Source organism: Acartia tonsa, chromosome 15, assembly GCF_053477335.1.
Source record: "Acartia tonsa isolate MP-2025a chromosome 15, ASM5347733v1, whole genome shotgun sequence".
Lineage (NCBI taxonomy): Eukaryota > Metazoa > Arthropoda > Copepoda > Calanoida > Acartiidae > Acartia > Acartia tonsa.
In genome coordinates this window covers 20,456,119-20,481,006 of record NC_137274.1, presented here as the reverse complement: position 1 = coordinate 20,481,006, position 24,888 = coordinate 20,456,119, and the positions used below count along the sequence as shown (strand labels likewise).

Here is a 24,888-nt window from a genome sequence, read left to right as displayed (position 1 = left end):
AATTAACGGAACGGACGGAACGGACGGACCGACCTTAATTATAGAAAATCTTCGCTTTTAAAAATCGAAAAAAATTAGGGGTGGGATTTTTTTGGGGGGAGGGGTGGATATTTATTCTTTTTTGGGACGTTAGGGGTGTCCCAACTTCCGAGACAATAGCCTAAAACCACCACAGGACCAGTAGGTATGAAGAGTAGAATCCAATCGGTTCAGTGGTTAACAAGAACTTAAGCTTCAGACAGACAGATGGACTGACATACATCATTCTGCTTTATACTATAGATACTAGTTACTTTGCTACTATCCTCTAGGGGAGGGCTGAGGAGGTCGAGAAAATAGCTCAAAACCATCCCAAAATATTTATAAAGCTTGCCTTACAACAATTTCCGAGATCTTTAGCTTCAGGCAAAAAGGCTTACCACTGTTATTTAGTGTTCATGTTCGTATCTTTTTACTTTTTTAGAAAGGGAAGCTTTACTATAATTATGGTAGGTCCGTCCGTGCGTCCGTAACAGTTAGCTCTCTTCATTAACTAAGACATGTTATAATGGTTATATCGATTGTAAACTTTGCATGATGATTCCTATAACGTTTAGGTACAATTTAGAGAGCGTAGCAACTATATAATCATTACCAGAAAGACAGCACATTCATGCTGATTTTTTTTACATGATAAAATTTTCCTATCCATCTGATTTAAAATAATCCTTATAAAAAGTAACAGGATGTCTGTCTGTTTATGTGTTTGTCTTTATGTTTGTACCAAAGAATCTCGCTAACCGCTGAACCGATCAGGTTCTCCTTTACAGGGTAGCTTCTCATAGGTCCTGGGAAGGTTTATAACTTTTTTTTTTATGGGGGGGGGGGGGGTTACCAACATCCTCCCAAGAGAAAGCATGTCCTTTTACATTATCCTATTCTAGCTGCTACGCTCTTAGAAGCCTCTAGGGGCACTTGAATTTGATAATCCATGTTTTTAGATTTAAAAAGAAGCTACCCTGTAAAGGAGAACCATTTTGGTTCAGCTGTTAGCGAGATCTTTCAGTATAAACATACAGACAGACAAACAGACGGACAAACAGAGAGACAAACAGACAGACATCCTGTTACTTTATTATAAGTAAGATTTACTCTATTTTGCAACATATATGTATTTTTTCGTTTATATATTTATATTTTAAGTTCTGACACTCTACAAGAGTTATTGTTTGTTTGTCCTTCCTTCTGATTTTAGAGCTTCGCTTTTATAGATGTTGTCATCCTTGTTCTTACTAAAACTAAGATTGAAAGAAGTAAGAATCAGATAGGTTCCAGGATGGGTTTAGGCTATTCTTATACTCCCTTTAAATGCTTACAGAGGTCAAGCAGATAGATAGAGAAACATCCTACTTTTTATTTATATAGTATATATTTACTAGCAGCCTCGCCCCTAGCCTCTAGGGCTTTGCCCCAAGAGTTCATTTGAAGAAAAAAAATTAAGTACCTCTGGTGCTGCAACCACTACATTTTAAATTAACTACTAAAAAAATAGGTACTGCTACAGCCTACATAAAAAAATTGAGGTGGCTTTTTTTTTGTTTTTTGGGGGGGTTGGTGGTGTCCCACTCCCAGAGAAAATAGCTGAAAACCACCACAGGACCAGTAGATATATTCCCTGAAGAGTAGAATCCGATCAGTTCAGTGGTTATCGAGATCTTAAGGGACGGACAGACCTACGGATAGACAGACAGACGGAGAGACTTCATTCTACTTTGTATTATAGATATGGTATCTTTAAACCCTTAGATTTTTATTCTTAATGTTTAAAAGCGAAGCTTTTCTGTAATTAGTTTCGGTCCGTCTGTAACTTTTCATGAAGATTCCTATAACTTTATTAGGTACAATTTAGAGAGCGTATCAAATATATAATCATTACCAGAAAGTCAGTACGTTCATTTAAAACATGCTGATTTTGAACTTTTTGACAACAATTTGTTATGTGATAAAACTATCCTATTCATCAGCTTTTTGGAATGCTGATTCCTAGGACAACAAAGTACAATATACTGAACAAAGCATCTCTATAATTAAGTCCTAAAAATATAGGTATATCCTTAAACAGTATCCTAAGCTGGATCTTTAAAAGCGTAGCCGTTCCTTAGTCGTGGTCAGAGTTACAGCCACCAACCTAATAGCAATCTTTAAATCATATTAACCACGCGTTGCCGTGGCCACACAAAAAAATGCGATCTTTAAATCATATTGGCAACGCGTGGTCGTAGTCGTAGCGTGGTTAACCACGCTAAAAGTGACCACAGTCCGTTAGTGTGGCTAAAGCGTTGCTAAAGCCACAGCCATGACTACGGCCACGGCTACAGCCACGCCAACGGCTACACATTTAAAGATCCAGCTCTGTATTTAAACAGTTTTGCAACTAATGCGCTTAAAATTTCGTTAGATTTTTATAATCATATTTTCAAATATACAGTTTGGGTCACCTCCGGGTTCCAGGGACAAATGTAATCCTTTATCACTACTTCACAGGACTACAATCTCTCACCAATGTCTCCTTTCCAGATCAGCGACGCATTAATCCCTGTTTGACAAGTATATCTAGCCTTAGAATGGTGGTATTATTTTACACCGATCCTAAACCCAAATACACTTAAGAGATAGTCTTTTGTTTATAAGCCCTATTCCGAAAATGGTACTAAGACATTACTGATAACTTTATGCTGTTATTTAGTCTAAGAATTTTTTATTCCTAGGTAACTAACTTTGCCAACACTTTTGGACTGAAAGTATCTACTGTGATTACTAGAGTCATGCGAACATGACTACAATATTCCGTTCTACTGCCTGTATCCCCGTGAGGCGTGAAGTTCTTTGTTAGGTACCTTTGTCAGGTAAGAAAATCACTAGGCTAGCTCCGAACCGATCTTCCAGAGTATTAGCAAAGTAAAACTACCTTTAAGACGTGAACTTATTCAGAGTTCTAATCCGAAAATGTTAAATTGTCCGAATAGATAACGATCTCCAACTTTCCTGGACTTCAGAAGCTTGGGGAGGATCCGGTTGTTAGTATCGGCCGTCAGATAGCAAGCTATAATCAACCGTTGGTAGCCGAGCCACCACCGTATCTTCCCGTGTTATTCCTATTTAGCCCCGTAGTGACTTGCGACTTATGATGATACACGCGCTTATAGGAGTTCTCTTCAGAACAAAACTTGGAGATAACTATCCGTCCGGATGCCTAAGCTTTTAGGCCCCAAGAAGGCCTTACCCTTAATTTTATCTCAATTGACCAAAATCAAAATGATATTCTATAATTTATTTAACAAAATATTATGAATTTATCTAACAAAACTTTTTATTCTTTAGGTATGTTTTAAATGAAAAATCCTAAGTTTGAGCCGCCAGGACCCTCCAGAAAATTCCAAAGCAAGAGAAGGGAGTCTTCCCTTAAATTTTAGAATTTTTGAAAAGAGTCAGTGTGATATAGTAATTCCGTATAACGACTGCCTGTTTCTCTCTTCCAGGTTTACTTTTATAGGCCTGAAGCCTAAGGAGAAAAGAGAGACAAAAAGGATGATTTTGATTTTTATGTTGATTTTTATGTTTTATCAGGAATTGGCGACCTAATTTTTAAGATTTTGCATTTAATGGTGTGTGTATATCTCAACTAAATTACAATATTCATTTCATAAATTAGTAAGATCACATTTTATTTTATTTTACATCAAGAATACATTAAACTATTGGTTTCAAATTAGTTTTTCTAGTAATGTTTTTACAATATCCTCTTTAATTTTTACAAATTTTCATTCTTTTAATTTAGTTTTTTATCACGAAACCTCTAATTTTATGATTCTTGTGTTGTTTTACTAATGTTAATTCGTACTGACAATATTTGCTAATAATTTTTTAGCTGTACTATGACCATTCTATTAAAAAGGGTTATTGTCTCTAACATTACATTTTAGGGTCTTCGTTTTATAAAATCTTATTTCCCCATTTTAATAAACAGGTCTTTATACATGCTTTTTTACTTAAAAATTATATTAAATTGTTTTAGATTTGTCTAATTTTGATAATATTTTTATAGTCTTTTATTTTCATTAGAAAAAATACATAATTTAAAGTATGGGTTGGATTTTTCCCTAGTAAAGCTACTCTACAAGTTATTCATAGAATCGGTTCAAGGGAAAAAGACGATCCATGTACCCCCCTCAAAAGAAAAGCTCGATTATAACACGTTCAAGAGGCTAAAAATGACTCGTGTTTCATACAGCCTTGTTTTTGAGGTGTTTTAAATCATAGAATATTATTTGTTTACTATTTTAATAATTTTTTTGTGTTTTTTGGCACAGACGAATTTTTTATATAATATTATGGCTTTAAGACATGATTTTAAGTTATTTTTCAATTAATATCTTTATGTACTACATTAAAAGTTGAAGGCTCTTAAAAACTTATACCAAAACATTAATGTCGTCTTACCTACATTGGTGAGCGCACTAATTTATGGATGCCGCGCTAAAATTTGAGTAGTTCTTATTTACCGCATGGCGACACTGTATAGGTTTTAGACTACAAGCTAAAAACATTTTTTAAACATAAAATAAGGAAATATACGAGTTAAAAGTTGCTTTTTTATGCTCACTTTAAAGTGAGAAATAGTAATAAGAAAAGCTAGATCATTTGTTGCTATAATTTGTCATTTTCCCTAAAAATTGGTGATAAATTTTAATAAGAGCCTTCGTGATATTATAAATATGAAAATCTTAGTTTAATATAAACATTGTGAATATTTTAGATTTATCTTGCTTTATGTCGGGTGTTGCCATGGTGAAAATGTGCTTAGTTTTGAAATGATAAAGAATTGACTAAAGAAGAAATAAGCACACTATTACTGGTAAACTAAATTTTGTTTATGTTTTTTAAAGCTATAATTTAATGTCTTTTCATGCGTCGACTATTTAGCAAGTTAAACCAAGGGGTTTTCATAGACAATGGACATTCGGCTTCGAAACCGATTAATATCCGCTGTATTTGAACCAGGTCTCACCCATTCTAAAAGTCATGAAATGCATCGTATTACAGACAACTTCCCACGAATATTAAAAAAATTAATACCTTCAGCCCCTAGAGTTCAACAAAACTGGTTTTATACTTATATATTTTCATTTTAATGTAAGAGAAAACCTGTCTATAACACGATGCGATAAATTATTCTTACATCATTATATTATTTGTCTATATATTTTTTATCTCTTAGATATTAATCCACTCCTATCGGGAAGAGTTAAAAATTAGAAAGACATTCCATTAATTAATTATCTTTTATACAAATTTGGTCATTTTATTACTGTTTTATTCGAAAGTTCGTTTTTTAAGGTCATTAATCTTATGCTACGTTTTTATTATATAATATTTAGTCCTTCCTTTATCTCTCACTAAACAGATGTTTTTTAGACTAAATTTTATATGTATTTTTAAAGAAACAATATTTTTAAAATGTTGTTTTCCATAAAATTGCAATCATATTCCTGCATTATGACCTGAACATAATTATTTATCAATGATTGAATTTTATGTGTTTTTAAAAATTGGATTTATTCTTTTTTGATTAGATCTAAAAATTGAATTTCTTATTTTTTCAGGCCCTTTTGCAGTAGTTTGGCTGTTTTTTGTTCTTGATTGTAGTCGTAGTTTGGGCTCTCAATTTTTGGTAAGTATCAAATTTGTAACTTTTTTATTTTTGACCTTTAAAACACTAGTTTTACTATATTGAACTAATGTCAAGTGGACAAATATGATAGCCTCGTCATATTCATCTCCTTTCTACTAGTTGTACATTATATAACATTATGTGTGTTGAAAAAAATATAAGGTCCACATCAACTTCTCGGGAAATTGTTTTAAAGAGCAGCTGGGTTGTTTCAGTTTATTTGTTATGGGCCAAATATTTTTCCAACAATTACTTTTGTTATTTTATTTTATTTCCATATCAGTTATAGAGTAGTTTTATTTAAACTGTTATAGTTCTTTTTACGCGTTAGCAAAAGCTACATATTTTATTGATTTTATCCTATTTTATAAAGTAGTAAGCCTTTTTTGTCTGTAGCGAAAGATCTCGCTAACCGCTGAACCGATATGGTTCACCTTTACAATGAAGCTTCTTATATGTCTATGGAAGGTTGTAAACTATTATGGGTGAAAAGACCTCACACATTAATTGCCCCTAGAGGCTTCTAAGGGCGTAACCGCTAGTAGGTATATGAAGTATTTTACATTTATCTCATAGTCGGTTCTAATTTTGTAAAAATTACTTAGATCCTTTCAGATATAAATAATAAACTCTTAAAAAGTCCTTTTATATAAAAAAAAATAGCTAAAAACCCGACTATACAGTCAAAAAGGACCCTAAAGTTAGTTGCTATTGCATAAATCTCAAGCAATATCATATTCCCAGTTTTGTTCTCACTTATTAGTTTCAATCTCTCGATGTCATGAGTCATCAGAAAGTTCCCAAAATAGGCATTAAATATTGAGAGATTGTCATAGAGTCTTAATTCTTTTATTATTAATACAAGTATAAGTTTCCCTGGTAGCCATACTGTTTTATATTTAGGAGGAATCCAGTCAAATCACCCCACGAAGACTGAGAGAAGGCTTCCCTAACAAGACTAAAGTTTAATAATTTAAAATATGTCAAGGTAAAGTCACGCAACCTATTTCTTCACCACAGAGCAAAAATTAAGTGTCGGAAATAATGTTAATTACTTACAAAACTTAAATTTATACTAAAATGTAATTGTTTGATGCAAAAGCCATTTTTATTTTCAAATTCATTTTTAGCAAAGAATATTTAATTTTGTAGAAAAAAAATGAGAAAAAAATTATCCAATCTATATATGTGATTAACCTATGACGCGCAAAAGGTTCAAATCTCTATATTCGTTGTATCAGTCTAACGTCGCCCGTCGGCCATCTTACTAAAAGCAAGGGAAAACAGTCTACATAAAAACTTAAAGAAAATTGTTATTTTTTAGTACAGAATACGCTTTTAAATCAATTCAAAGCATTTATAAAAACAATTTGAACTTTTTTATTTCCAATTTTAGTAGTTTTCAACAACTTATTTTGTTTCTTTTAAGAAAAGATTGGTTAAATTAACTATCGTGAAAAAGTTTTCAAAATGTAATATTAAACTGTCTCTGCGGAGATACAAGGTAAAACAAATATTAAAATAGTCAGTTCATTTACCCAGCGAAGCCGTACATGCAAAGATTTCATTTAAACCAAAATTGAAGATATGATTCCATTGAATTCACTGTTCCTATTTAATTGTAAAGAACCAATAAATGGGTACCGTAACAGCCTCCAAGTTAACTTTAAAAGCATTGTAGTCCATTAAAAGTTTGGGCTTAATTTGATATTATCAAGGCCTGGAATTAGCTGAACCTAAGAAGAGTGGATCTGCCCTCCCCATCTCTAGTGGCGAACTTTGTTGGTGCCCCTCGTGATGGATCAGAAGGAAAGCCTGAGCACGAAGAACCATAGGTAAAATGTTGTTGATTGGTTAGCTACCTAATGAAATTTGGAATCAAAGTTATAGTGTAGATTGCGGCCTATCCAAATATCACCTAATTATGTAAGTAAGTTTTTCATTCTTTGACTAATGAACCATTGGATTGTTTTAATGAAATGTACTATTCTGAAAAGCCCTAAATCGAAAAAAGACTTTAAAAAGAAATTAACAAAGCAATGCAAACTTTAGTATTTTATTTATGTATTATACTTTATTGTTTTATTTGTAGTTCATTTATAACAACCTAATTTTGTTATTTTATTTTAGGTTGTTTAGAACCGCTGTATTCCACCTGAATAAACGAGTATTGAAAGCTTCCCTGACTGCTCCACTGTCAGCTGTTCATTCTGGGACACCTGCCGCACTGCTACATCTCCAACTAGTGGGTTGTGGTACACATACAAAGTAAGTATATCATTGCATGTAATGGGTAAATTATGAATGGGAAATATATATTATTTGAGTGTTTTTCACCTAAATTTTTCAGCTCTCTGTTGAGTTTCCTATCCCTATTTCTCTGATAGTTGAAAAAAAAGAAAGTTTTTTAATATTCTTTACAGGGGAGAAAAAGGTTGATTGAAGATATCGAAACTTTTAAATGCCGTCTTCTTTTTTGAATATTTTTGTTAGGAAGAGATAAAAATGGACCATTTCAAAATATTTGAAGTCTTTAGTAGTTTAGTCTTTAACAGTCATTCGTTGGTTTTTTGTCTCAAGTATGAGACTGATATGGTTCTCCATTTTCGGATCCTAGGAAATTGATGATTACTAGCTGTTTTTTCTGGTGTTATCCTATAATAAAAGAGTTAGAAACCTGAAATAAAATTATTAATTATTATTATTGTTTCAATCAAAGTAGTAGAGTGTGTATCTATCATAGCTTCACTTTTTTTTTTTTTTTTTTTTAAAAACATGGATATCTTGATTTAATTTAGGAGGTGGTGTGGTAGTGTTGTGGTCCAAAAAGCTGTTTTTTCTTCTAATTTTTAGAGATTATTGAGCAAAGAAAAAAAACGCTTTTTCAGATTTATGCACCGCACACCGATGACAACGTGATTAGACACCTTGCCAAATTTTTTACTTTATTCCTGGAATAAGAGCAACATTCTCTTCCACTTTTAAATTATAGCTTTTTTAATAATATAAGTAATAAATATATTGAGTATTAGACCGATACTTAAAAGATTGATTATTTTAAAGTTGTATAGCTATTTTAATATCTTTTAATTGTTCTTATTTTTCAGTTGATTTGCCGTTTTCTTAATGGGGAGGTTTTTAATGCAACCATCTCGCAATCAGTGAGCAAAATTTACTCAAGATAGCGGTTATGAGGTAATGATATTATCATTTAGTCTTATTTTAGATAGGTGTTAATTTAAAATATTTTTATTTGTTCGTAGTTTATGATATTATATAAGTTTTGATAAAAAAAAATGGTTTATATATTTATAATGGATTTTATGATGAGAAAAAAAGTATTCTGAACAAGAGTAGAACCAGAGGATAGTGCTAATAATTAGATCGTAAGATTTTTAGATGTAATTTCTAAGTTTAAATGTCTTTTGGCTTATTTTCTGTGTGCTTTTCTTTTTTAAATAATCTTATTTACAGCTTATATTTTGTAGAATATTTTTTAGCTTGATTTAATATTTATTTTTTCTGTTTTTTCAGTCATATCTACTCGGCTCCCAGTTTTAATACAACAACTGTGGTTCCAACATTGCATTGTTGATCAAGTAACTGGTGAAAGACCGCCCTATATTTGATTGCAGACGGAGTAGCCTGTACACTGATTTTCTAGGTAAGTGTTCCTTTTGCTTCTATTTTGGTCCTTTAGGGCCTATGGTGCTCCCATCCCTTTTTATAGGATTGTGAAGCTAAAAAAAGACCCCTTAATTATTTTTTGGGGGATAAGATACATGCATGCTTATTCTTATTTTAGGTGAAGCAAAAAGATTAGGCTTTGATTAATGTAAACAGAATATGTGACTGATATATTTATAATTAGATAGTTATTTGCTTAGCAAAATAACTTCTCCCCCTTTGCAAAAAAAAATTTCGCTCAATTGGAGGGGTTTTAAAATAAGTTAGAGATAAATTTGAGAGTGATTTTTATTAGCTGCTTTATTTTTCAGTTCATTTTGTTGGGAGTTGGGAGGGTGGTTTATATTTTAAAAACTTAAATTTATTTTGTTAATATCATTCTGTATAAAACATATAAGGCATTATTTTCTGTCTTTCTATAGAGTAATTGACATAAGAGACATTGGCCTTTTGACTTATAGATTTAAGACAAGAGTGAAAGAAAGTGATAAAGAGAGGGGTCGAGAGAAAGAGAGAAAGAATTAATATCGCTTTTTTGTTTTATACTGATAGCTTTGGTGTTTTGTTTTTATTAAGGAGTGTCGTGTAAGGTGAAAAATCAAGGTGTGTGTAAAAAAAAAATATTGATAAGTAAAGTTTTAGTTTATTTATGTTGATTTTATTTTTATGTTGTGTGAAATGTGCATGTGCCATCCAGCTTGTTTGATATTTTCTTAATTTAGAGTTTTTTGTAAGTTTGTTTTAATAGTGTTGTTTTATTTCAGCTGTTAGCTTTTTAGCTATCCAGGCTAGTGTATGTGTGTAACCGATTTGGTTAGAAGAAAAATAGGCAGCTGATTTCTGCTTTCTCATTTAATTTTTTCTCAGCTAAGTGGGTAGGTGTGTGCTTGTCGCTGTTTAGTCTGGTAGAGTGTACTCTACAGCTAAATAGGCTGTGTGTGTGTGTGCCTAGTTTTGTGTGTCGCTTAGGGGCTTGGTAAGGTGTACTCTACAACTAGCTAGGCTGTGTGTGTGTGTGTGCCTAGGTGGCACTGGTTGTGCGTGTAGTTTAGTGGCCTAGCAAAGTGTACTCTACAGCTAACTAGGCTGTGTGTGTGTGTGTGCCTAGGTGGCACTGGTTGTGCGTGTAGTTTAGTGGCCTAGCAAAGTGTACTCTACAGCTAACTAGGCTGTGTGTGTGTGTGCCTATTGTTAGATGTTGAATAATGTATTTTAGAGCTATATAGCCTGCGTGTGTGTTCCGCCTAAGTGGCTTGGGAAACAGCTGAGTTGTGGTGTGTAAAAATGCTGCTTTAAAACATATATGTGTAGTTTCCCATTTGTTTTTAAATGACCTTATATTTTTTTGTTCATTTTAAAAGTTTAAAATTTTATGGCTTAGCAATTGTAACTTTTTATGTATAAATTTACAAGAAAGAAGATTTATAAGTGAAGTAAATATTTTAAATGTAGCAAAACAAGGATGACAACATCTATAAATAGCGAAACACAAAAAGGTCATTGATGGTAATATTTACAAGTAGATTTGTAGTGTATTTATTAATTGATTTATTGGGTAAAATAAACACTAAAACTTGTTTTTATTTATATAATGTTGTCGGTCAAAGTAACTTACATAAAGGATGCTCATAACTATGGGAAGAATTATTTTGATCATGATATCTTAAAGAGTTTTAAGACTGGTCCAAAAATACCAAAAATATGGGGGAAAATGTAAAAATATAGAAATAGCCAAAAACCTGCAAAAAGGAAGTCTGATCGTCATGTCTGTTTTCTTTAAACAACAGGAAATTTTATTTTGCAACTAAAAAAAAAATCTGGAAATCGTACCATAAACACTGAGGATATGTAAAGAAATGAAAAAATTACAAAAATAGCTTAAAACCTATTCTATTACGCAAAAATTTTGATTGTTTTTATGCGCACGAAAACGAATTTTTCCAATAATTGTCTATTATTTTGCCAAAAATTGACAGAAAAATTATTCGGCGTTTTTATCTTCCTATTTTAAAGAGAATAAGAAAAAAAATTTATTTTTAAGGCAAATCGATTTAAAAACTGCTTTCAAGAAATGTTAGAAAGTAATTTAAGATTAAGTTGTCCTAAATCTTAGAAATTGTTATTAATTTATCTTAGGCTTGCGTGTGTGTGTTTAAATATTGCAAGTTGTACTTTCAAAATACGCATTATTTAAATTAAAAACTAAAATAATTTTGATGAGGTCTGTTTTCTATCTTGACATGTGTCAACTTTTTTCAACACTATATTTATGCGTTTACACAAAAATTTTAATTATATTATTTCGGAGCAAAGCATTTCCTTAATTTACTATCTATCAGTTTAATAATATTAGAACCCTCAGAAAAGTTTTTATCATATAAAGTTTTTCAAATTTTACTATAAAAATTCAATTTACTTTCCATAAACAACTAATTTCAAAAAATAAACTGCATTTAGAAATATTCTTTGTTTAGGCCAAAAATATACAAAAAAAACTCGCCATTTTATCTACACATCCTAAGAAATACATGTTTCAAAGCATAAAGGCCCTATTCTTTACACAATGATACAACTATTGGCTGCGCCCCTATAAGAATATTCTTAGGGAAAAGCTTAAACTCATATTTAGGTTCTTAAAACCTTTTACAATGCCATAGATGCTTAGTGCTGTAAAAAGTATGAACAATATTTTAATTAGCTTATAGAAGAACGAAAGGTTGTTAATAGTTAATCATTTTAGCTTGCCACAATGCTATCTCTTACTTTAACATCGACTACAGCTATGATTTTTATCTCTAACACTACCCAACTATTGTAAAAATTTGGACAAGATTTGCTATAAGACTACTGATATCAATGTGTGAAAAATTAGGAAAAAGTATAAAATTAAGATATTTTTTACAAATCTGAATACAATGTAAACAAGGAGTTTGTTACTTTTGCTTGTGATATTTTTCTACCGGGCGCGCGTGACCCCCGTTGTCAAAATCCTTAGCTCAAAAATGTAATGATTTACATTAAAATTATGTATTTTGATGGTGTTGTAGAGTTAGCAACAGTAAGGTGTTTACTGTTTAAGACCAGTGAGTTTCTTCAGGTTAATGCTGTAACAGGTTATGAGATCCGTAGCTTCTTATTAGGTATTTCTGGTATTATGGCTGTTGGTGAATATTCCAGTCCAAGTCAGGTGGAATCTTGCTAGGATACTGTGGATACACATCTGATAAACGTCTGATGACTTGTGTTGTATGATGCAAGGCTGGTTTCTTGACGTATTTGACTGTAGATCTACTGATTTTCAAGCTCAAGAGCAATGGTTGGCTGATTGTTTTTATCAGAATCAGCTACTTTGTTAGGAGCTAGTAGATGATGAATCTGGAACTCAAACTTGGGCATATTTATCCGCTTAGGTATTGACAAGGCTACGACATTTGGTTTTGTGAAAAAAAATCAGCAAGAAATCAGTTGCAAAAATATAAAAACTTGTATTCAAATTGGTCTTAAATATCTTTGCAAAAAGGAATTAAAAATAGAAAAACTTTTGTAGATTTTATTTGTTTTAACTTTTATTGGGTTTTAAATCTTAAATGTCATATTTTAATTTCGTATTATTGACAAAACTACCCCTCTATCTATAAAAGATGAAAATCAGAGATAGTGTAGCATGCTAATGTCCTTTTTATCAAAGCTAGGGTTATGTTTTTAAAATCGGTTTACAGTTAAGGAAAAAAAAAAAATAACTGTCAAACAGTTTACTTTTTGTTTAACAATAGAAATCCACGTAGGAGATTTAAATTTGAGTCTTTGTCAGACAGTTTTAATTGAAATATTTCGCCTTTATTATTTAACAATTTTAACTATATATGGGAGAGAAATGGGCCAATTTAACTTACTTGGACATTCCTGTTTTTTGAGTTTGTGGTACTGGAAATTAAATAATAATGTTGTTCATTCTTATACTTTTTCTAATTTGCATAAAAAAAGCAATTAATTGCAAATCCTTTGCATCTAGAAAAAATTTCATATCTTGGGTAATTAAGTAGAAAATTTCGTTTTTTAGTGAAATAAGAATTCTTTTTTCCCTATCTTTGGGATTATTCTTGAGATATTAAGGTTTGATAATCCGATGAGAAGTCCTTTATTTTAATGCTATAGAAATCCTTTATCCTGCCATACATAATCAAAAGGCCTTTATTTAAACATTTTCAGTTACATGCTACAAAAAAAATTAACATTTTATAGGTTCAGGGATAGCAGGATATGTAAAAATTGCTTTGAATCCAATTATTTCCCGATGGATTTTAACCGGTTCTCAGCCATGTTAAAGCTAGTATATAGCATCGAATTGTACATAATTTTCAACCAATACTTAATTAAAAATTAATTTAGCAATTTTTCATTTTAATGTCAGCGGGAAACTGTCTATAATACGATGAGACGAATAATATTTTTTCCTAGATTACTATATGAAGTTCGAGGATACTTGGAGATTATTTATTTTGTATTTTTTAGGAAAAAGTATAGGCAGAAAATATTTAAAAATTGCAAGATTATCAATTTAGAGATAGGATAGAGATAACTTTTTAGGGGTTAATTAGCGCTCGCCTAAACTACAAAATTCCCGCTGGGGACATACAATAAAAGAACTGAAACCTAAAATCATAGTAAAGCCTAAAAAAAAAGATAAAATCTTTAAGTCTAAAGTGAAACTTAAATCAAACTTATACCAGATAGAGAGCCTAATCAGTTCAGTCTTCTAATGTTGTATAATTTGTAGTTGAAAATTCAAGATAATCAATTTAATGTATTTAAAAGTTTGTAAAAAGTTGAATTAAATGTATGTTTTGGAGCGATTTTTAACACACATGTCTAAAAATCAACACATGTGTTCAGAACTAGGTCATAAACCTCAGAATTTTTAAATTCATTTTCATAAAAATTATTAGCTAAAATTAGGCTTATTTTCAGGGATCTTAAGGGATAAGACAATGGACGATATTTTGTTGGAAGTTTAAGACACATTAACTCATAATTAATGAAAATTGGATTTAATTATACAAGGATCTAAAGGGATAAGACAATGGATGATAAATTTGTTGGACTATTTTGCTACATAAACACATAATTTATGGAAATTGGATTTAGTTAGACTTTTCTTATGGAAATTTTTATTTCTTTTGGGATTAAGTTCATGCTTATTTAATAAGGTCTTGTAATTTTGGATGACACATTTCTGTTAGTAAGTTTTTGCCAATTATTATTTCAAAAGTACGGTGTCATTCTAATTTATTATTGTGTGGTGGTTTCTGATTATTACAAAAAAATTTAATAGCTTATTTATTTATTTGTTACTAATTCTTGTATTTTATTTTTAGGTATCATGCCTGTTCAATATCCTGTGGTTGGAGGATCGAGTTTTTGTTGATGAAACAGTAGAACTGAAATTGGTTATTTGTGAAATTCCTCCCTTGGGACCTCCGCAGATTTTACCGGTTTTTGTCTGCAGATTTGTATCTTTTACCCTGCTGACTGAAAGAAATGTATCTCCGAAGTTAAGGAACCTGTTTTGACTTGGAGATGGGGAGTGGTGCTCGAGCTTAGCCAGCCACATATTTCCAAAAAGAGTGAAGGGCTTGAGGATACTAATGGAGGTATAGGCAGGTAGGAATTTATTGTTTTTTAAGCAAGAAAAATTTATCTCTAGGTTATATGTTTTCTGCAGTTTTGTGGGGGAGTTATTTTATAATTTTGATTGTATGTTGCAGCTTGCTACATAACTAGATATGTCTGTACTTGATAAATACTAGAGAGCATATCTGCTCTAAAACTAGAATTGTCGTCTGTAATTATTTTTTAATTTTCTGCTGAATTTGTTCATTTTATTAAGCACACATAATTGCCCTACTTTATAGTTATAATCATGTCTATTCTTGTTCAACTCTTTTTATTATTTTTTCTCGTCTGTTATAAATGAAATTCTGCGCTTCATTGTATAGTTTTAAGAATGGGGTCTGGAGATTCTTAAAACATTTGGATAATGGCTATTTTATACCTTATCTTTTTAGCTAGATAAACCCTAATATGATTTAAGACATTAATTATTTTATTTAGGGTTTTAATTAAACGGTTGCTTGATTTAATTGGCTTAAACTCCGGCTTTGTTTCAAGCTTATTCATATCAATCCTGTTAGTTCCTCGTACAGTCAGGGCAATGAGTAATAATCTCCTATCTGACATACTAATGTATGCACTGATAAAAAATAATAAGCCAAATAGCGCAAGAGTACTACCAATCACCATACTTGTTAATAGAACTAACATGATTGTCATGAATTTATTTTGAGAAGGAAAGTCTTCTAGATATTGGAGCCATGATAAAGCCTTTGTGTTTCTGGCCCCATTTTTCATGCACAATGCACTTTTAAATCTGATTTTTCTTTAATTCTATTATTTTCAGATATGTCAGTGTTGTAAGAGGACTGTACAGTTTTGCAGTAGTCAATTTTCTGCTCATCTAAATCCTCAGGGTAATTTTCTTTGCTTTCTATTTTACTGATGTTTGTCTGTTCGTCTATTTCTTCTTTTTGCCTCAAATTATTTTCTAAATCGATTTTGTCTATTTGTACCTCTGGGCATAGCAATTGTTGAGACAAATTAACAGAAATTTTATTGCTAGATAATTTTTCAATTTTTTGACTTATTTTTTGATCCGTCGCGTAATTAGTGGATTTGCCAATATAATCCAATTTTGTGTTAGTCACATTTTCTTTTATATTGATAATTATTGGCGGATTAATTTTATCTATTGGATTATTAACAATAGAGTTTTCTATTATTTTAAAATCATTGTTTATAGACGAACAGTTTGATGTTGAAGTATTAGATGTTTGACTTTCCATTAATATATTTTCTATTAGCTTATTAGTATTATTACTATTTACACTATTTTGGGTGTTATTATTGACATTATTTTGGGTAGTCGAACATTCTAGTACTTCAACATTCTTAATTTTTATATTTTCATTTTGATAATCAATATCTGAATTTTTCAGGTTTATCTGAATGGACAAAGAGATGTTGATTTTGGGACCAGTTTGATTTAATGGTGAGGTTTTCTCTAGAATAGGGGTGCCGGGTATGTCCCAAGAATCCGTAACTTGTGGTATTTTTACCTGTAATTGTATGTTTTTGCTTTCTTGAGAAATACTCGGCTGCCCTACTAGTTTTTTTCCATTGTTGGCGGGAGTTTGCACGCCGACAATGGATGGTATAGTCTTGATACACCATAATTTAAGCAGCGTGGGCATTGTTCTTTGGAGAGAGTGACATTAGGGAAAGTGAAACACTCCCCACTACCATGGGTGTCAGAATTACACAATAAACAAACTATACTGTTAGCTTTTTCTTTATTCTTTTTATACCACCATTCCATATTTGCTTTTTTAACTGCTTCATCTGGATGTTTTAAACAGTATCTAGAATAGTGAGGCTTTTGGCAATGTTCACATTTGGGTTTAGGTTGAAGTGAAACCTCTTGGGTAGGGTTTTTTTCCTTTTCTACCTGGTTTACATTTGCATTTTTTTGTCTGTCTATCTTTCTTTTTCTCTCAATTGCTGAGTTATAGAAACTTCTATTATTACTAAACCAGCTTAAGATTGTCTCTTTAGAGAAGTTAGGAACATTTGTGGATGTCAAAAATGCAGATTGTAATAATGGTGGTACCAAATAGGTACATATTTTTTCCCTAAGTTTGGCCATTTGATTTTCATGACTATTGCCTGTTTTTTGCAACATGGCTGCCAAATATATTATTATTTTATTTGGTCTGTCTTCATCTTCAGCAGTGAATCTATAAGTGTAGAATTGTTTCTCATATTCATATGGGTTGAGTAATTCTGCACCTATGGTAGTTAGGATCGATTTTACAAAATCCTGAGCACTAAGCACATTAGGATCTATTTCTAGCATGTCCATTTTGTTCCTTGATTCTGGATTAAAATAGTGGATTATTATGTTGTTGTAGGAACTATGGGTGAATGGTTTTATGTATGTTTCTAGATATTTAAAAGTGTTGAAAAAGGTGTATGGATTGGTTTGCACCCCGTATAGGTTAGGTATTTTGCCAAGATATTTTATTTGGCGGAAAATGCGCTCATGCTCAGCAATACCCCATACTAGGTTGTTTGGGATAAGTTTCATAATTTTTTTAATGTTTAGATCTGTATGGCTGGGCGTGTCTTGGAGGAGGAGCCTCAACTTGTCCATCTGTTCAGAGGTTAGTTTATTTTCTAATAAGTCTATTTCGATTTTTTCCTCTCTATTTCTATTATCTCTATTGTTAGAGGGTGTTCGTCTGTTCCAATCTGATTCTGTATCAGATGAACTAGAACTAGAACTTGATGTTGGACTACTACTGTCTTTGCGTTTATTCATTCTTTTTGGTCTTAAGAAGTTTTTATCGTCTTTCCTTCTGTCCTCTCTGTCACTGTCGCTTTGTTTGTCTTTTTGTTTGTGACGATGTTCATGATGTTTATGATGTCGCCTATCCTCAAAGCCATGAGGATTGAGAGGATCATAGTGTCTGTATTTTTTATTTGCATGTTTTTTATTTTTTCGTTTTTCTGAATAATCGCTAGATTCAGATTCATATTCTGATGGATCTGATGTTGGTTTATTTTCTTTTTTAATCTTAGGCTTTGCGCCCGTTTGTTCTTGTTTTATTGTTTGTATATTTTGCTCTATCTCATTTTGGGGGTTGAAATGTAATTGTGGCCTATGCAAGATTCTATTTCTGCGTCTGTTATTTAAAACAAACATGGCTGGTATCGTATGAATCTCAGGCTCAGTTTGAATTCGAGGTATTTCCTCGATTTGATCATTTGTATTTTCTAAATGTAAATACTGATGTTCAATATGATCTAAGTTAGGTTGATAATCAGGGTTATATGGTGGAGGATTTAATATATCCTCGTCTATATTTTCAATAATATTATCTTCCATTTTCAGGACATATATCAGATACCAGAAGAGTATGATGTTAATTCTGACTATGGATACCTAGCGGTAAGACTTATTTAGTGGCTTTGAGCCCTCTCCCTCCTAAAAGGAAAAAAAAAAAAATTAAATCTTACCTGGGTTTATCCGGTAACGGAACCAATTTTATGGGTCACCTCCGGGTTCCAGGGACAAATGTAATCCTTTATCACTACTTCACAGGACTACAATCTCTCACCAATGTCTCCTTTCCAGATCAGCGACGCATTAATCCCTGTTTGACAAGTATATCTAGCCTTAGAATGGTGGTATTATTTTACACCGATCCTAAACCCAAATACACTTAAGAGATAGTCTTTTGTTTATAAGCCCTATTCCGAAAATGGTACTAAGACATTACTGATAACTTTATGCTCTTATTTAGTCTAAGAATTTTTTATTCCTAGGTAACTAACTTTGCCAACACTTTTGGACTGAAAGTATCTACTGTGATTACTAGAGTCATGCGAACATGACTACAATATTCCGTTCTACTGCCTGTATCCCCGTGAGGCGTGAAGTTCTTTGTTAGGTACCTTTGTCAGGTAAGAAAATCACTAGGCTAGCTCCGAACCGATCTTCCAGAGTATTAGCAAAGTAAAACTACCTTTAAGACGTGAACTTATTCAGAGTTCTAATCCGAAAATGTTAAATTGTCCGAATAGATAACGATCTCCAACTTTCCTGGACTTCAGAAGCTTGGGGAGGATCCGGTTGTTAGTATCGGCCGTCAGATAGCAAGCTATAATCAACCGTTGGTAGCCGAGCCACCACCGTATCTTCCCGTGTTATTCCTATTTAGCCCCGTAGTGACTTGCGACTTATGATGATACACGCGCTTATAGGAGTTCTCTTCAGAACAAAACTTGGAGATAACTATCCGTCCGGATGCCTAAGCTTTTAGGCCCCAAGAAGGCCTTACCCTTAATTTTATCTCAATTGACCAACATCAAAATGATATTCTATAATTTATTTAACAAAATATTATGAATTTATCTAACAAAACTTTTTATTCTTTAGGTATGTTTTAAATGAAAAATCCTAAGTTTGAGCCGCCAGGACCCTCCAGAAAATTCCAAAGCAAGAGAAGGGAGTCTTCCCTTAAATTTTAGAATTTTTGAAAAGAGTCAGTGTGATATAGTAATTCCGTATAACGACTGCCTGTTTCTCTCTTCCAGGTTTACTTTTATAGGCCTGAAGCCTAAGGAGAAAAGAGAGACAAAAAGGATGATTTTGATTTTTATGTTGATTTTTATGTTTTATCAGGAATTGGCGACCTAATTTTTAAGATTTTGCATTTAATGGTGTGTGTATATCTCAACTAAATTACAATATTCATTTCATAAATTAGTAAGATCACATTTTATTTTATTTTACATCAAGAATACATTAAACTATTAGTTTCAAATTAGTTTTTCTAGTAATGTTTTTACAATATCCTCTTTAATTTTTACAAATTTTCATTCTTTTAATTTAGTTTTTTATCACGAAACCTCTAATTTTATGATTCTTGTGTTGTTTTACTAATGTTAATTCGTACTGACAATATTTGCTAATAATTTTTTAGCTGTACTATGACCATTCTATTAAAAAGGGTTATTGTCTCTAACATTACATTTTAGGGTCTTCGTTTTATAAAATCTTATTTCCCCATTTTAATAAACAGGTCTTTATACATGCTTTTTTACTTAAAAATTATATTAAATTGTTTTAGATTTGTCTAATTTTGATAATATTTTTATAGTCTTTTATTTTCATTAGAAAAAATACATAATTTAAAGTATGGGTTGGATTTTTCCCTAGTAAAGCTACTCTACAAGTTATTCATAGAATCGGTTCAAGGGAAAAAGACGATCCAAGTTCTGGCACTCTACAAATGTTGTTAATGTTTAAGGAATATCCCAATTGAGAAAAACAAAATATTTATTTAGTTGTTGAAAATTTTGAACTAACCAATAAACAGTCCATTGCAAATTTTTATTGTTAGAAGATTTTTAAAAAAATTTTATTTACAATGAAAAAAAAATCTCTGAACTTAAATTGACAAATGATTCAAACATTTTTTCTTTTTTATTTAGAAGATTTTTTTATTTTAATATTAAAGTTAAAAACAAAACCGTAAAATAAATGAAATTAAAAGAAAAAACGTTTATTCATTTTATTCAAGAGATTATTAGCTAACATCACCTTTTTGTTGCAATAGAATGTTATTTAATAAAAATTTTTCCAAGAAATGAGATAATGTATCTTAATTGTATGTACGGGTGTCAATTTAACACAATCCGTCGACCAACAAAAGACAGGAATTTTTAGCAGACAAAAAAAAATAACATTTCTAACATTTATATTAAGTCAGATATACTTAAATCTTTAAATAACAAGGATGACAACATTCATAAAATCGAAGCTCGGAAACGGTACGACAGACGAAAATTAACTCTTGTAGAGTGTCAGAATTGAATATACGAAATATAAATATATATAAGTTTTGACAAAATTATATGTAAATTTATTGCAAAACTTCTTAAATACACATTACTGTTTAAGGACATACTGACATTTTTGGGACTTGATTATTGAGATGCTTCCCTTATAATATTGTACCTTATTGTATAATGTTCCAGGAATCAGTACTTCAAAAATCTGATCAAATGGATGATTATATCCAATAAAAATTGTTGTTAAAAAAGTTTTAAAAAAACAAAATGTTTAAAATGGACGTATGGACATTCTGGTAACGATTATAAAGTTGCTACGCTTTTAAATCATACCTAACTACTACAGGAATCATCAAGCAAAGTTTGAAATCGATAGGACAATTCTAACATACCTAAATCAACGGAAAAAGCTATCCGTTACGGACGAACGAACGGACCGATCCCAATTATAGAAAAGCTTCACTTTTAACAAGGATGACAACATCCATAAAAGAGAAGCTTTGAAACGGTAGGACAAACGGACATTAACACTTGTATAATGTCAGAACTGAAAAATCAGAATGTAAATGTATAAGAGTCAAAGCAAAATTGTAAGTAAATTTCTTGAAAAACTGCTTGATACAGGATAATGTTTATGGACATACATACATTTTTAGGACTTGATTATAGAGTTGCTTCGCTTAGATTATTGTACTTTGTTGTCCCAGGAATCAGTATACCAAAAATCAGACCAATCGGATAATTAGGTCACATACAAATTTGTTGTTAAAAATTTTAAAAAATCAACATGTTTAAAATGGACGTATGAACATTCTGGTAACGCGATTATAGAGCTGCTACGCTTTCTAAATCATACCTAATTACTACAGGAATCATCATGCAAAGTTTGAAATCGATGAGACATTTCTAACATACCCAAATTAACGAAAAAAAGCTATCCGTTACGGACGTACTTCGCTTTTAAAAATGTACTAAAATTTGGACAATATAGAAAGTAGTACGATAGTTATCAGTCAAAATCACTGATTGTAGAATATACATGGATATTATGAAAAGAGAAAATTGTTGCTCACATGCACATATTCTATTGGTCAGTCCATTCATTCATTATGGGATGGGATGAAGGTGATGGATGGGGGAAATCTTTATTTTAGCCTGCTACAAGTTTCACTTTATTAGACAATATGAAAATCTAGTGTAAGACCCAACAAATAGTTATTTATCATCTCATACTATAAGTACTTTCTGCGGATATTAAATACAATTAAAACCAGTTTTGTAAGACCCGAGGGGCCAAAGGCCCGGACTTACAAAAACTGTTATCAATGATGTGATTTTATTATGGTTTTTGGGAAAGAATTATCTGTAATACAATGCTATACACGAGAAGGGTTGAATACCAGCGGATATTAATTGGTATCAAAGCCATGTTGGGATAAAAATTTCATTTCTAAAGCTTGAGATATTGATAACCGCTGAACCTAAAGGGTTCTGCAATGGTTTTATTTTTCTTAGGGATACAAGGAAAAAACTCAATATAAATTCTTTTTGAAAGCAAAAACAATGTGGTTCATTTTTCAAATCCCTAGAGACTAGGAGCGGAGCTAATATAGTATTATATAATGTACTTCCAAAAGCTTAGAAAGATTTATTACAATAATGAGGTATAGACAACAAGAGAAAAAAATATTTGGGGGGCAGATAAAAAGGTCCTCAATTATCCCCAAACGACAGCTGGATATATTACCCTATATTAAGGGATCGGTCCGTCCGTCCATCCGTCCATTTGGAACGGTTGAATCTTTTTGTTATTTTAGACATTTAGCATTGTCCTAACGATTTCAAACGTTACATGATGATTCCTAAAACAGTTAGGTACAATTTAAAAGCAAAACAACTCTACAATCATTATAAGAAAGTCCATAAGTCCACTAAAAACATGCTAATTTTTTACTTTTTTGACAAAATTTTTTTTATGTGATTTGCCTGATCTTAGTTATACTGATTCCTAAGACAACATAGTGTTAGGTTATAAGCAAAGTACTATGTAATTAAGTTTTGAAAATGTAAGTATGTCCTTAAACAATATCATGTGTTTAACAGTTTTGCAACAAAGGCTCTTAAAAAGCTTTTATATAATTAGGGTCGGTACGTCCATCTGCAAGTCTGTCTGTAACGATTAGCTTATTTTGTTAATTTAGACAGGGTAGAATTGTCCTTTCCATTTCAAACTTTGCATGATTATTCTTTTAATAGTTAGGTACGATTGATAAAGCGTAGCATCTCTTTAATCGTTACCAGAAAGTCTGTACGTCCATTTGAAACGTGTTGATTTTTAACCATTTAAACAACAAATTTTCATGTGATATAATGATCCTATACATCTGATTTTTGAATACTGATTCCTTTTATGATAAGGTAAAATGTTATAAGCGAAGCATCTCTATTATCAAGTCCTTAAAATGTAAGTATGTCCATAAATAGTATCCTTTATTTAAGCAGTTTTGCAACAAATTTACCTACAATTTTGTTTAGACATATAAATTAATGTATGCTTATTAAGTTCTGACACTTTACAAGGGTTACAGTTTGTTTGTTCTTCCTTCTGATTTTAGAGCTTTGATTTTATGTCATATTTATTTGTCTATTGTAAGTATGTCCTTAAACAATTTTGCAACAAATTTATTCCACATTCATATTCTGCTTATTAAGTTCTGACACTCTACAAGTTTACTGGTCCTACCATCTCAGAGCTTCGCTTTTATGTATGTTGTCATCCTTTTTGTTTGTTTGTTATCCTTGTTTAAATATAATCCTTAAATCTGAGCGATAAAAGTTTTGGACAGTAATCTGCATATCAAATATCATGGAAAGAAAACAAAGTAGCGGGTTTTGTTGTATTTCCATAGTACTTTTTCTCCTATTTCTAGCCCCTGCGGTGGGGATTAATCCCACGGGGCCTATTTCCTAATCCGGCGGGACAATCATTAAAATTTACCAAACATAAACTAACCTAAATTAACTTTTCAATAGCTACTGTGGATATACGACGAAACCCACTACTTCGTTTTCTTTTGTTTACCACGATCCGAAATTTACTAATTTGTGTTACTAATATTGGAATTGTACATCTATAATTTTTTATATTCAATTCAATTATGTTTAAATTTAAAACATTTTCAAGTATGGCTTCAAAAACGATTAATTTCCGCTGGATTAGAATTAATTCTGAGCCATATTGAAAAATCATTTATTGAATAAAAGCCAATCTACACTAATAACAAAATAGAAATCATAAAATTAAAAACAATTTTATCTTTACTATCCACGGAAAGCTGTTTATAATACGCTACGGTAAGAAAATATTTGTTTTCTTTTAGAGATAAGAAAAATGCAAGAAAAACTAATTTAATGATGACAACATCCATAAAAGCAAAGCATTGAATCAGTATGACAGACGAACATTAACACTTGTAAAGTGTCAGAACTGTATATACAAAATATAAATATAAATAAGTTTTGATATAATTATACGTAAATTGGAAGCAAAACTTCTTAAATACAGAATACTGTTAAAGGAAATACTGATATTTTTAGGACTTAATTATAGAGAAGCTTCGCTTAAAGTATTGTTCCTAATTTTAATAGAAATCAGTACTCAAAAAATCAAATCAATCGGATGACTATATCATTTGAAAAATTATTATTAAAAAAGTTAAAAATCAACCTGTTTAAAATGGACGCACGGACATTCTGGTAACGAATATAGAGTTGCTACGCTTTTCTAAAACATATCAACGGATGTACGGACGGACCAACCCTAATTATAGAAAAGCTTCGCTTTTAAAAATCAGATTTAATTTTACGCTAGAATGTTAATTTTTCATAGAAACTTACATTTACTGTTTCTAAAAAGGGGAATAGTTATTTCTCGCATCGTATTATAAACGGCTTTCCGCGGATATAGAATGTACAATTATAAGATTAAAACTAGTTTTTTTAGCCCCGAGGTGCCGGTG

General features: G+C 31.3%; 2 long non-coding RNA genes across 2 annotated transcripts; one reads left to right on the top strand and one right to left on the bottom strand.

Annotated features, from left to right (window-relative positions):
- The first annotated feature begins 4,755 nt into the window (after positions 1–4,755).
- On the top strand, positions 4,756–18,758 carry LOC145306722 (uncharacterized). The gene is made up of 11 exons (XR_013875153.1): positions 4,756–4,894; positions 5,643–5,710; positions 6,614–6,698; positions 7,429–7,545; positions 7,841–7,978; positions 8,818–8,905; positions 9,245–9,374; positions 14,773–15,058; positions 15,855–15,924; positions 16,450–16,502; positions 17,616–18,758. It is a non-coding gene; the product is annotated as an uncharacterized LOC145306722 (long non-coding RNA).
- LOC145306723 (uncharacterized) lies at positions 7,117–7,711 on the bottom strand. The gene is made up of 2 exons (XR_013875154.1): positions 7,573–7,711; positions 7,117–7,158 (listed from the first exon to the last, which is right to left on the bottom strand). It is a non-coding gene; the product is annotated as an uncharacterized LOC145306723 (long non-coding RNA).
- Positions 18,759–24,888: the final 6,130 nt, after the last annotated feature.